Here is a 13,505-nt window from a genome sequence, read left to right as displayed (position 1 = left end):
GACGTTGCAGTCACGTGACCGTGACGTCATGGCAGGTCCTTCTCCCTTAACACCGGAACCTGCCGGCGGACAGGACGTGACGTCGGGGGTGAGAATAAGGTTTTTTTTATTATTATTATTATTTGTAACATTAGATCGTTTTACTATTGATGCAGCATACACAGCATCAATAGTAAAAACTTGGTCACACAGGGTTAATAGTTGCGTAACTGGAGTGCGTTACACCGCGCTCCGGTAACGCTGGCATTAACCCTGTGTGAGCGCTGACTGGGTGACTGGAGGGGAGTATGGAGCGGGCACTGACTGCGGGGAAGAGCGGCCATATTGCCGCCGGACTGTGGCTGTCGCTGATTGGCCGTGGCAATGGTCGTGGGCGTTTTGCCACGACCAATCAGCGACTTGGATTCCATGACAGACAGAGGCCGCGACCAATGAATATCCGGGACAGACAGAAGGACGGAAGTGACCCTTAGACAATTATATAGTAGATGTGAATGATGGATCTGTAAGCCAGAAATCACAGACGGCACCAGAAGACGTGGTATACAAAGCAGATCCATTATCATCTGATGGGGGAATAGTGTTTTTATTCGGACTCCCATGACAGCACTACGAGAGAGGGGATCCGCCCTTAAGGAACAGGAAACCTACAGATACAAAAAGGGCGGCACCTCTCCCATGCATCAGTTGGTTTCCTGTTCCTGAAGGGACTGGATTCCTACAGAAGTTTTTTTACGGGTTTCCAGGCCGGCCGGACCGATTCTGGTAGCGAGGGGGTCTCCTACCTCGGCCGGTGCGAGTACCTGATGTGGTCACGGTGGCCCTGGCAGGGCGGCACGGCAGTGACTAAAACAGCAAGGAGCGGTCGCCAGGGGGTGTCCGGTCTCCAGGTGCCAGCGTATGGTGAGTATGAGTCCCCTCGTGTGCTGTGGGTCTCCCTGCGTGTTGGGGCGGTGGCAGTATCCGGGAGGCGCTGACCGGAGTTCAGCTGGCCGGCCTCGGCGTCCCACGATGGCTGCAGCGTTGATAGGAAGCGCTGTAAGCTGTGGTGACGTCGGTTGGCGGAGCCGCCGACGACTTCCGGGTCGCGGAGCTCCTGCGCATGCGCGGGGGCTCCAAGATGGCGGCGCCCACCGGGATTTCATGCCGCTCTCCCTCAGAACGCCGGAGGATCCCCCACAGCTGCGGCAAGGCGGGAAAATCATTTTGAACGCTGGGCAAGGTGTGCTGTCCGAAGGAGGGGTCTTTATAAGGAAGCTCCAGCGGCGTGTTCCTGGCTTCTGTCTCCAGTTTACTGAAGATGGCGTCTGATCAGGATCAGCAGATTGCACTGCTGGAAGAAGCATCCCAGAAGCCTAAGAAGGAACACGAAAAAAGGAGCGATAGTTCAGGCCGCAGAAGCTCCTCCAAACAGGGGTCTGGAGTGTCAGCCAAGAAGAATCCCCCTCGTACTTCGGTATCTCTCTGGGTGTGGGCAGCCACTGGTAAGTGATCTCCGAGAAAGTTCACTTAGTGACTAGTGTCCCCTCATATGTTTTATGCAGGGAAGGAAAAATGTCAGTAAGACGAAGCATAGGGAGTGTGCCATCTGCGGGGTTCCCTTGCCCGACTCACACCCTAAAAAACTATGTGACCCCTGTATCCAGCAGACGGTGAGGTCCTGGAAGGAGGGGAGGGGGTATGGCATGTAGTTCTTATACACTAGTCTGCCTTACTTATCCCCTTAGGTAGCGGAAGAATCCTCTTCTATTGCGGCCAGTCTAAAGGAGATGGTTAGAATGGAGGTTAGACAGTCCATTAAGAACCTTTCACAGACAGGAGGCTCTAAGCAGAGAGCTCAGTTGACGTCTGATTCATCTGTGGATAAGGAAAGCGAAGAATCGGACGATTCAGCAGCATCATCCTCCTCCTCGGAAGAAGACGCTGCTCGGTTTTGCTTACCCTTGGAGAGAGTAGACAAATTAATAAAGACAATTAGAGGCACAATGGGTATAGTAGAACCCAAGCCTCAACTCTCTAAAGAACAAATGATGTTCAGCGGCTTAGAACAGAGAAAGCGCAGAGTTTTTCCCCTGAATGAAAAGATACAGGAACTTATCAACAGGGAGTGGAGAAAACCAGAAAGAAAAGGCTCCTTACCACCTGCGCAAAAGCGTAGATACCCTTTTGATGACCCAGCAGTGGGTAACTGGGAAAAGGCCCCGAAACTGGATGCGGCAATTGCCAAGGTAGCAAAGCGTTCCTCTCTCCCGTTTGAAGATATGGGAACGCTTAAGGACCCCCTAGATAGGAAAGTGGATACCTTCTTAAAGGGAACCTGGGAAATGGCAGCCGGCTCCTTAAGACCTGCGGTGGCGTCAACATGCACGGCAAGGTCAATGATGGTCTGGCTAGACCAGTTAGAGACCCAATTAAAACAAGGGGCCTCTAGAGACTCTATTATCGCGGCTTTACCAGTAATCCAGGAGGGGGCGGCATTTTTGTCAGACGCCTCAATTGACTCCGTTAAGTTAGCAGCTAGAGCAGCGGGGCTGTCTAATGCTGCAAGGAGAGCCCTATGGTTGAAATGCTGGCCTGGGGATATGCAGGCGAAAGCAAAGCTCTGCGCTATCCCTTGTAAAGGCGAGTATTTATTCGGGCCTACCCTGGATGAACTCCTGGAGAAGGCAGGTGACGATAAGAAAAAGTTTCCCAATACCTTCAATGCATACCGTCGTCCCTTCAACAAAAGAAGGTTCAGTCGGGGAGGGAAGCGCGCCTTCTCACCGGGCAGAGATCGATCCAGATGGGATGATAAGCGAAAACGAGGTACAGGTCTCATGTTTCGCCGTAACCCGACGGAAAACAAGAAACAAGAACAATGACTAGCAATCCCAGTGGGAGGGAGACTGTTGCATTTCTCAGCAGCATGGTCAGAAATCACAAACAGCGTTTGGATAAAAGACACTGTTTCCCATGGTCTCAAACTTGAATTTGTCCAGGCTCCACGGGACAAGTTCAAGCTAACACCCTGGCGCTCATCTCCCACTGAACAATTTGCCCTGGAAGAGGAAGTGAGGACTCTTTGTTCTAAAAATGTGTTGGTGGAAGTACCATATTCTCAGACAGGAAAGGGGTTCTACTCCCCCCTCTTCCTAATCCAAAAACCAGATAATACTTATAGAACCATTATTAATCTTAAGGGTCTCAATAAGTTTCTGGTAAAGCATACTTTCAAAATGGAGTCCATCAATTCTGCAATAAAAATGCTCTTTGAAAATTGTTTTATGGTAGTGGTGGATTTGAAAGATGCCTACTATCATGTACCCATTCATACTGATTTTCAACAATACCTGAGAGTAGCACTGATAATGGAGGGTAGGATTCAACATTTTCAGTTCAGGGCACTCCCCTTTGGGATAACCTCTGCTCCTAGAGTGTTCACTAAAATAATCGCAGAGGTCATGGCACATTTAAGGGAGTCAAATGTCCTTATAATCCCCTACTTAGACGATTTTCTCATTGTCGGGAACTCAGTGGATCACTGTCTGTCACAATGGGAAATTACTAAAGCTAAACTAGAACGTCTAGGTTGGATCATAAACTTCGAAAAATCTAAGTTACAGCCTCTAAATATGCAAAAATTCCTGGGGTTAATTTTGAATTCGGTAACACAGCAGTGTCTTCTCCCTGGGGAAAAAATAGCGCTAATCCAGAGTTATGTGTTAAAAGCAATTAAATCACCCTCCATGACACTTAGGCAAGCAATGTCCCTACTGGGGTCACTCACATCTTGCATCCCCGCTGTTAAGTGGGCTCAGTTACACACCAGATCCCTGCAAAAAGAAGTTTTATTCCATGACAGAGCCCTAAATGGCGTATTAAATGAGAAATTAACGTTGGGGCCTATAACACTGAACTCCCTCAGGTGGTGGTTAGACATACAGAATTTGTCAGCAGGGGTGCCCTGGATAGTAAATGTCACCCAAGTAATAACCACAGATGCCAGCTCTTCGGGGTGGGGAGCTTATATGGGGGACATGGTGGTTCAGGGACAATGGGAACCCTTCACAACATTCTCATCCAATCAGAGGGAATTGTTGGCAATTGAATTGGCTGTTAAAGAATTCCTCATATATCTACAGGGCCAGCACGTCAGAATTCTGTCGGACAACAGAGTGGCAGTCGCCTACATAAACCGGCAAGGGGGAACACGGTCCGAGACTTTAATGCAGATCACGGATCGCTTGTTCCAGGTGGCAGAGCTCAATTTTCAATCTTTGACGGCTCTCCACATCAAAGGAAAGGAAAATATAACAGCAGATTCCCTAAGTCGAAACACGCTAAGACAAGGAGAATGGTCTCTCAACAAAGACATTTTCAATCGTATCAGCCACAGATGGGGTCAACCAGTGGTGGACCTGTTCGCCACCAGAGACAACAGGAAAGTAAAACTCTTTTGCTCTCTGAATCCCAGGGAAAATCCCCTGGCGGTGGACGCTTTTCTAATAAAATGGGATTTTCCGCTGGCTTATGCCTTCCCACCACTGAATCTGATTCCTCTAGTGGTGAGAAAAATCAGAGAGGATCGAGCAAAAGTTATCCTTATTGCCCCCTTTTGGCCCAGAAGAACCTGGTTTGCCTGGCTCAGGACGATGTCTGTATCGGATCCCTGGGTACTGCCAGAGATCCCGAATTTACTCTCTCAGGGACCGATCTCCCATCCACAAGTGGCAGCGCTCCGTTTAACGGCGTGGAGTTTGAACGGTCACTGTTAATAGATAAAGGCTTCTCTCCGAACCTGGTAGAAACGCTCCTAAAGAGTAGAAAGCAAATAACTACAAAAATCTACTCTAGGACTTGGAGGAAGTTCTTGTCCGTTTCTAAATTTAATATCCAAGAAGGGGTGCCAATACAACAAATCTTAGAGTTTCTACAGAAGGGGTTTGAGCTAAAACTCTCTACTAGTACCCTTAGAGTACAGGTCTCAGCTCTGGGTGCCCTGTTTTCCTGTAATATAGCTAACAACTATTGGATAGCGAGGTTTATGAAGGCAGTCTGTAGAACTAGACCAGTGTATAAAGATAGATCAGTTCCGTGGGATTTAAATTTAGTTTTATCCTCACTAACAAAACCCCCCTTTGAACCTCTACACGAGGCCTCGATTAAAATGCTGACACTTAAAACAGCCTTCCTAATTGCCATAACCTCAGCTCGCAGGGTAGGGGATATCCAGGCACTTTCCAGGCTTCCCCCATATACAGAGTTCCTGTCTGACAGAGTAGTCCTTAGACCAGACCCAGCATATCTACCAAAGGTAGCAACAAGGTTTCATAGGTCGCAGGAAATAGTTTTACCATCCTTTGTTCCTAATCCATCCAATCCTAAAGAGCAGGAGCTTCATACGCTAGACATTAGGAGATCTCTCCTACAGTATATTTCAGTCACCAATAGTTGGAAGAAGGATGAGGCACTGCTTCTTTCCTTCCAAGGTCCAAAGAAAGGGTGTAGAGTGTCAAAATATTTACTGGCTAGATGGATTAGGGAAACTATTACTATGGCTTATACAGCGGGTGGGGGGCCAGCTCCGCAGAATCTAAAGGCACATTCCACCCGAGCCATGGCGTCATCCTGGGCAGAAAGATCTGGAGTGTCGGTGGAACAAATATGTAAGGCGGCCACTTGGTCATCCCCTTCCACGTTCTTTAAGCACTATCGGTTGGATTTGGGGTCCTCCTCTGATCTCACCTTTGGGTTAAGGGTGCTGCAGGCTATAGTCCCTCCCTAAGGTAGCTTACATCTCTGTAAATCTCTCGTAGTGCTGTCATGGGAGTCCGAATAAAGCATTAAGCTACTTACGGGTAGCGGCATTTTTCGGAGGCCCATGACAGCACCCTTAGTTCCCTCCCTATTTCACGTGGGGGTTGCACTTCCTAATTTGTATATAGTATGTAGATTTCACGTATGGTGTCTAGCTTCAATTTAATAAATAATTTTTCGTTTTCAAATTGTATATAATGTATGTTTGTATGCCACTAACCGCGGTAGTCCTCTCAAGGCTCTGAAATACAACTGATGCATGGGAGAGGTGCCGCCCTTTTTGTATCTGTAGGTTTCCTGTTCCTTAAGGGCGGATCCCCTCTCTCGTAGTGCTGTCATGGGCCTCCGAAAAATGCCGCTACCCGTAAGTAGCTTAATGCTTTCTGTGCTTTATCTCCAAATTAACCTAAGGGAAAAGTGTCAGGAATGTCATGTGTCAACCCCCAACCTCACAGACACACCACTGATGTCTTAGAGTATCTAGTGCCATTTAATGGTTGGCTTGTGGTCCTTCCTGTAGTTCTTGGGACCTGTCTGCTCTCCTGACCTGTCTGTTTTACCAAACTCTTGTATTTCACGTGAAATAGGCAGGCTTCAGCATTTTATTTTAGAAATGTTTTCTCTTTGCTAGTCCTGCTGGAAATGTATGAACAAACTGACACGTTGGATAGTAATAGATCTGTTGTCTCTGCATTGTGGCTACAGTCTGACAAGGTCACACACTATTGAGGAGACATGGTAATATTAATTTGTCAGTTTCTTCCATTCTTTTTAAGAATAATCAGAGGAATAGCACAAAACAATGTAAACCTGCTCCATCATCCTCATTTTATGAGTAATGGAGGTATTCACTAACTTGGGTTTCATGGATCGGCAGCAGCTCTCCAGACCTGAAGGCGTTATCTGAGACTTTAGTTTTACTACGTGCCTAAGAACTAAGAGGCAGGTGGTTGCTAACTACCTGCCTGTTGTGCCCGGTGCTGACCTCTGCTGGCACAGAGACTTCACAGACCGCTCCTGCTGGCGATTCAGCAGCTTTTAGTGATGTTACGACGGCAGAGCAACTCTTCTTCTGCTCTGTCAACAGGGAGTGACTGCAGACGTCCTACTGATTAGTAGCTGGCTCCCCACTGTCTAACTGCGGGGAGCTGTCTGTAAATCAACATAACGTCGGCAGTCAAGCCAGATGCAGAGCAGAAGTGCTGATGTGGAGCAGCTCAACCACCAGTAGGAGCAGTTGGTGGCCGCTCTGACCCGGCATTGGGTACAACAGGCAGGTAGTTAGCAACTACTTGCCTATTTTGTTTTTTTGTTTGTTTTTTTTCTTCTCTCACTATGGGCCTAAAAACTAAGTCCTGGACAACCCCTTTAAGCATATATAAGCCCTGGGCTTTTCAAAGGTGTTTGATATGGTGTCACATGAAAGCTTGGTGCATAAAATGAGAGTAATGGGACTCAGTGATTGAAAACAGAGGTTAGTGAATAAAGGGAACTGGTCACCAGTTTTGTCCTGTGTCAACTAAAATTATTACCGTACCTTAATCAGCGCCTGGGCTGCAGTCCATTAATCGTTATATAACCCCCCGACTCCACCTGTATTACACCTCCTAAAAACGTTTAAAGTTCTCCCGCGCTGTATGTTAATCCTGTCGTTTCTGCGGTCTCCATCTCTCCACCCGGCTGCTGATGGCCGTCCTCTGGCTCCAGTAAGCTGGGTAAAATCTCGCGCCTGTGCACTATGCTCCGTCCTACTGCGGGCAGAATCGGAAACATAAGCACGCATGCGCTGTAGTAAGGCAGAGCATAGTGTGGAGGATCGGGCTGGCGATTCCTCTGCACAGGATTTTGCCTAATTACAGCAGGAGGACGGCTAGCAGCAGCAGGGAGGAGGGATGGAGACCACAGAAGTGACGCAGCCTCACTTTTTAACCCCTTTCCGACGTCAATAGTATGCCAATTTCGGACTCCCTCACTCCAGAAGCCCTCACAAATCTATCTACAGAAACACCTTGAAGTCCAAGACCTAAAAAGGACTGGATCTTTACCTGCCTTGGTCTTGATTCGTGTATTCTCCATCCAGCCCAGCTTTTCTAAGATGTTCCTGACTTCAGAGTATCCTGAATTCGAAGAAGGACTGTCATCTCGGCTATTACTTTGGGGAGCCATAGCTAGGCCGAAGGGAAGGGCTTTGAATTAGAAGAGTTTTATTTCCCCTGTACAAAGGCGATTCAGAAGTTTTTGGTGGCTTGGATGTATCGGGATATGATGTATGCATCTTTTTAAGTCTATAACCACCATGTAGCAGTTCTGAAATAGAAGCTTTACAGCCATCCTTATTGATTCCATCTTGAAGGCCCGGTTACTTTAGGAATCTGTTAGGTTTCCTAAATTGTTTTTTTTATATAAAAAAAAGTGTGCGGGGGGAGGGGGATAATAAAATCCCTTTCCATTTTCTGCTGGTACTTAGCTCAAAACCTGTTTCATGACTAGACTCAGAACTTACAACGCTATGGGAAGTTGTTCCCCTAATGACCTCTTGAGGGGGGAGGGCGTCAGCATGAAGGTCCCCCTGGGAATATGAGAAAATTTTAACTTTATTTAGGCCTGTCATTATTTCGAATATACAGTTTCTGCAAGAAATGTTTTCCCAGGCCTGGATTAAGAGGGAAAGCCTTCCCCTACTCGTGGATTGGCGTCATTTGTATTTTTCCTGTTCTTATCCTCCCATCTTCTTGTTTCTCCTGGGGGCTGTCCTCTACTAAATTTTCTCCTCCGAAAGGACCCCCCTCTTCTGGTCTGGCAAGAAAAAAAACTGGGAGAGCCCTTCTTTTTATCTCCAGCGTTTTTGAGTATATCATCTAATTGAAAGATTGACCATCGCAAGGGCTACAGCATAGCCTATTTTGTTTTTATTTAAAGTCCCCTGGGCAGCCCTTTATCCACAAGGCTCACCTAGCCGCGTTGGACAGACCTGCAGATCTTGCTGCTAGCCTCACTGAATCTGCTGAGGCGTCTGCTACAAAGGCTGCCGCTCCCTGAATCAATGGCAGGTTAGCCATAGTTTTACCTCTCGGGGGTCTTATCCTCTAATTATTCGAACAAGCGAGAAGTGAACGTCTCCGCAATTGCAGGTTTCAAAAAGCCTGGTACAGCTTCTCACGTGTTCCTTAAGTACCCCTCTGCCTTCTTATCCAGAGGGTCCTGCAAGACAACAGTGTTCTCAAAGAGAAGGGCAGATTTTATTTTAAGATTTCAACACTGCTTTGTCTATTTTGGGGATTATGTCCCATATCTCCGAATCCTTATCTTCAAAAGGATATTTCCTTTTTGAAGATGAGGGCAAGGCTCCCCTCTTCTCTGGCTTTCTCCTTGTTAATAAGCATATTTATCTAGTTATTAACTGGAAAGGTAGGACTTTTCCTTTGTTCCAAATCCTCAAACATTACGTCTTCTAGGAATCTAGTAATTTATTATTCTTTAATCCCTTCATGACCTATGCGGTATCCACACTGCTCAAAAAAAATAAAGGGAACAATAAAATACCACATCCTAGATATCACTGAATGAAATATTCCAGTTGCAAATCATCTTTATTCATTACATTGTGAAATACGTTGAGTACAATAAAACATAAAAATGTTCAAATGTAAATTAACAGTGATGTGCCATGAAGGTCTGGATTTGGAAGGATACTCAAAATCAAAGTGGAAAATCAAATTACAGGCTGATCCAACTTTAATGGAAATGCCTCAAGACAAGGAAATGATGCTCAGCAGCGTGTGTGGCCTCTATGTGCCTGTATGACCTCCCTACAATGTCGGGCATGCTCCTGATGAGGTGGCGAATGTTCTCCGGAGGGATCTCCTAGATCTGGGTTAAAGCATCAACCAACTCCTGGACAGTCTTTGGAGCAACGTGGCATTGGTGGATAGAATGAGACACTGTCCCAGTTGTGCTTGATTGGATTCAGGTCTGGGGAACGGGCAATTAGTCCATATCACCAATGCCTTCATCATGTAAGAACTTTTACACACTTCAGCCACATGAGGCCTAGCATTGTCATGCATCAGAATGAACCCAGTGCACATGGTCTCAGAATGGGTCTGAGGATCTCATCTCGGTACCTAATGGCAGTCAGGGTACCTCTGGCTAGCACATGGAGGGCTGTGCAGTCCTCCAAGAAATGCCTCCTCACACCATTACTGATCCACTGCCAGACCCGTCAGGCTGGAGGATGTTGCAGGCAGCAGAACGTTTTCAACGGCATCTCCAGACTTCTCACATGTGCGCAGTATGAACCTGCTCTCATACGTGAAGGGTACACGGTGCCAATGTCGGATCTGCCAATCTTGGTGTTCTCTGGCGAATGCCAAATCCCCCTTCACGGTATTGGGCTGTAATCACCCTCATGGAGTCGTATTCTGACAGTTTGAGCAAACACAAGGATGTTAGAGGCCTGTTGGAGGTCATTTTGCAGGGCTCTGGCACTCCTCTTCTTGTTCCTACTTGCACAAAGGAGGAGGTAGCGTCCTGCTGCTGGATTGTTGCCCTCCTACGTCTCCCTCCACGTCACCTGGTGTATCTGCTCAAAGCTCTGGACACTGTGCTGACAGACACAGCTACCCTTCTTGCCACAGCTCGCGTTGAAGTGCCATTCTGGATGAGCTGCACTCCTTGAGGAACTTCTGTGGGTTGTAGACACCGCCTCATACTACTGTACAACTAGGGGTGAGTGCAATGACAAAATGGAAAAAGTGACCAAAACAGCCAAAAAGTATTTGAACAGATAAATGGTCTGTGGTCACACCCTGCAGAACCACGCCTTTACAGGGGTTGTTTTGCTAATTGCCTACCATTTGTACCTGTTGTCTGATCCATTTGCACAACAGCAGGAGAAATTGATTTGACAATCAGTGTTGCTTAATAACTGGACAGGGTGATTTCACAGAAGTGTGATTGACTTGGAGTTACATTGTGATGTTTAAGTGTTCCCTTTATTTTTTTGAGCAGTGTATATATCATAGATCGTGTCCCGGCATTTGTTGTGGGCTCCGGAGGTGAGCCCGTATCTTTCCCAGCCCATGACAGTGGATTTGATCAGCTGCCATGTGCCCTTAACAGCCGCAGGTAGAATCGTGATCCACCCCAGGCTGTTAGCAGCAGAAGACCCCTGTACTTATTGCCAATCTGCTATGAGCGCCGCCCTGTGGCCGTTGTTCATATTAAATAATCATTTCTGAAGTGCTGCTATGTGTAGCACAACAAACTAGAAGATCGGAGACTACTGAAGTAAAAACAAAAAGGAATACAAAGTTTTAAAAAATATATCAAGTTAAAATCCCCCCGATTTAAGATAAAACAAAACACATATTTGGTATTGCGGTGTTCAGAAACGCCTGATCAAAATATTACAAGAATTTATTCGATTGGTAAATGGTGTAACAAGAAAACAACAACAAAAAAAAACTCCAGAATTACGTTTTTTTTGTTGTCGCAATAAACACACCAACGTGGTAATAATATAAAAAAAAAAAACGACGCAGAATTAAGTCCACACCCAGCCCCAGATCAAAAATGGAGACACTACGGGTCTTTGAACTTTTTTTTTTGTATTTACAAATTTTGCATTTTCCCACTACTTAAATAATAAAGAACCTATACATATTTGGTATGTAGCAAGTGTAATCATAGTAATAATAGCAAATACCTCCGATTAGAAATGTACTATAGTTTTTCTGATTCGCTAGGTTTTTTTTTTCATGTGCAGGCATTGCAGGACCTTAGGTATGCATGGTTACGACCACTAGCAACTTGTTAACTGTCAATATATCAGTGGTGGTAACCATGGATACCCAAGGTCCTGCGATGCCTGCACATGAGGAAAGAGACGTAGCGAATCAGAACTACCGTATATTACATTTCTAATTGGATGCTGCTGCTACTACTACTTTCATGCAGGTCACTCACCACCCTCTGTCACACAGGTCACTCACCACCCATTGTCGCCAAGGGTACCAGATTTGGAGGCCGGACTGGGATGCCAGATTGATCCTCTCTTGACGCCGAGGAGTCCAGAGTGCTCCTCTGGCTGGGTCTGCTGCCGCTCCTGCCCCTCAAGTGACTGGCCACACTGATGAGGCTGCTGCTGATCCTCCATGGTAATCAGGCAGGAGAGCCGGAGCACAAGCGCTCTACCTGTGGTCAGACCGCATTTTGAATGAGGGACCAAGGTGTCTTCCTCCTGAACATGTCTTCTCCGGCTCCACTGGAAGAGTCTTACTTCCGATCACATGCCCCTCTGCGTGACTCCCCAGGGGGCACCCTCTCCCAGTGTGCCCTGCTTCAGTCCCGCCAGTGGAGCGTACTGGTGGCGCCATCTTCCCGTAACGCCGCCCTCCCTGACGTCCCCAGGCGCGCCAATTTCCTGTGCTTGATTTGAACAATCGCTCTGTGCTGATCGTGGATTTACTGCGTGAATTCTTTACATATTTAGGGCCAGATTCATTATTGCTTTTGCACCTGTTCTTTCTGAATATTTAGTGTTTTGCATCTCCTTTTTGTTTGCGCCATATTCATCTTTTCATATGAGCCTTTTTTAATGTCTATTTTATATTTGTTTGCCCATTTCCTTGTTTTGTTTTCTGCAACTGTGGGTGGAGTTGAGGTTCAAGATTTTTTTTTTTTACTTCTTGAAAAGCCTTTGATTCAGTATTTTTTTCTTTGCAGTTTAATACCTTTCTTTTTAATATAGCACCTTAAGAAACTTGTCAGAATCACACTGAAATGGATCCAAAATATACAACACATGGATGCACAAAAGGGAGGGCAGGGCACCCGTATCACACGAGGGCCGGGCTGCCAAGTTGACTGGCCTATACTTCCTTTCTGCAATTTACCTCTTGTTATGAAAGGAACTATACAGAACTAAATATATGGTAACCAGTGAGATACAGGCAATCAAGCAAATTTTATGAACTTTATCTGTTTATCGGCTGCTCGTTTTAAGGGCGCAGTCAGACGACTGTAACATGGATGACTATCACAACAGTGCATGGACTGGCTGGCAGCTCTCCGTAACCAAGTGTGTCAGCCTGTATTTCTATGCAGGCTGTCACGTTCAGTTCAGGATTGCTGCTGGCCAGTCCGAGAATTACAATGCGACCATCATCCGTGTTACACTGCATAGAAATACAGGCTGTCACGCTCAGGCCAGGATTGCTGCCGGCCAGTCCGAGCATTGCAACGCGACCATCGTCCGTGTTACACTGTATAGAAATACAGGCTGTCACGCTCAGGCCAGGATTGCTGCCGGCCAGTCCAAGCACTACAACACGACCATCGTGCGTGTTACACTGCATAGAAATACAGGATGTCACCCTCAGGTCAGGATTGCTGCCGGCCAGTCCGAGCATTGCAACGCGACCATCATCCGTGTTACACTGTATAGAAATACAGGCTGTCACGCTCAGGCCAGGATTGCTGCCGGCCAGTCCGAGCATTGCAACGCGACCATCATCCGTGTTACACTGTATAGAAATACAGGCTGTCACGCTCAGGCCAGGATTGCTGCCGGCCAGTCCGAGCATTGCAACGCGACCATCATCCGTGTTAGACTGCATAGAAATACAGGCTGTCACCCTCAGGTTAGGATTGCTGCCAGCCAGAGCATTGCAACGCGACCATCGTCCGTGTTACACTGTATAGAA

This window comes from Ranitomeya variabilis, chromosome 7 (assembly GCF_051348905.1).
Source record: "Ranitomeya variabilis isolate aRanVar5 chromosome 7, aRanVar5.hap1, whole genome shotgun sequence".
NCBI lineage: Eukaryota > Metazoa > Chordata > Amphibia > Anura > Dendrobatidae > Ranitomeya > Ranitomeya variabilis.
This window is presented reverse-complemented; position numbering follows the sequence as displayed.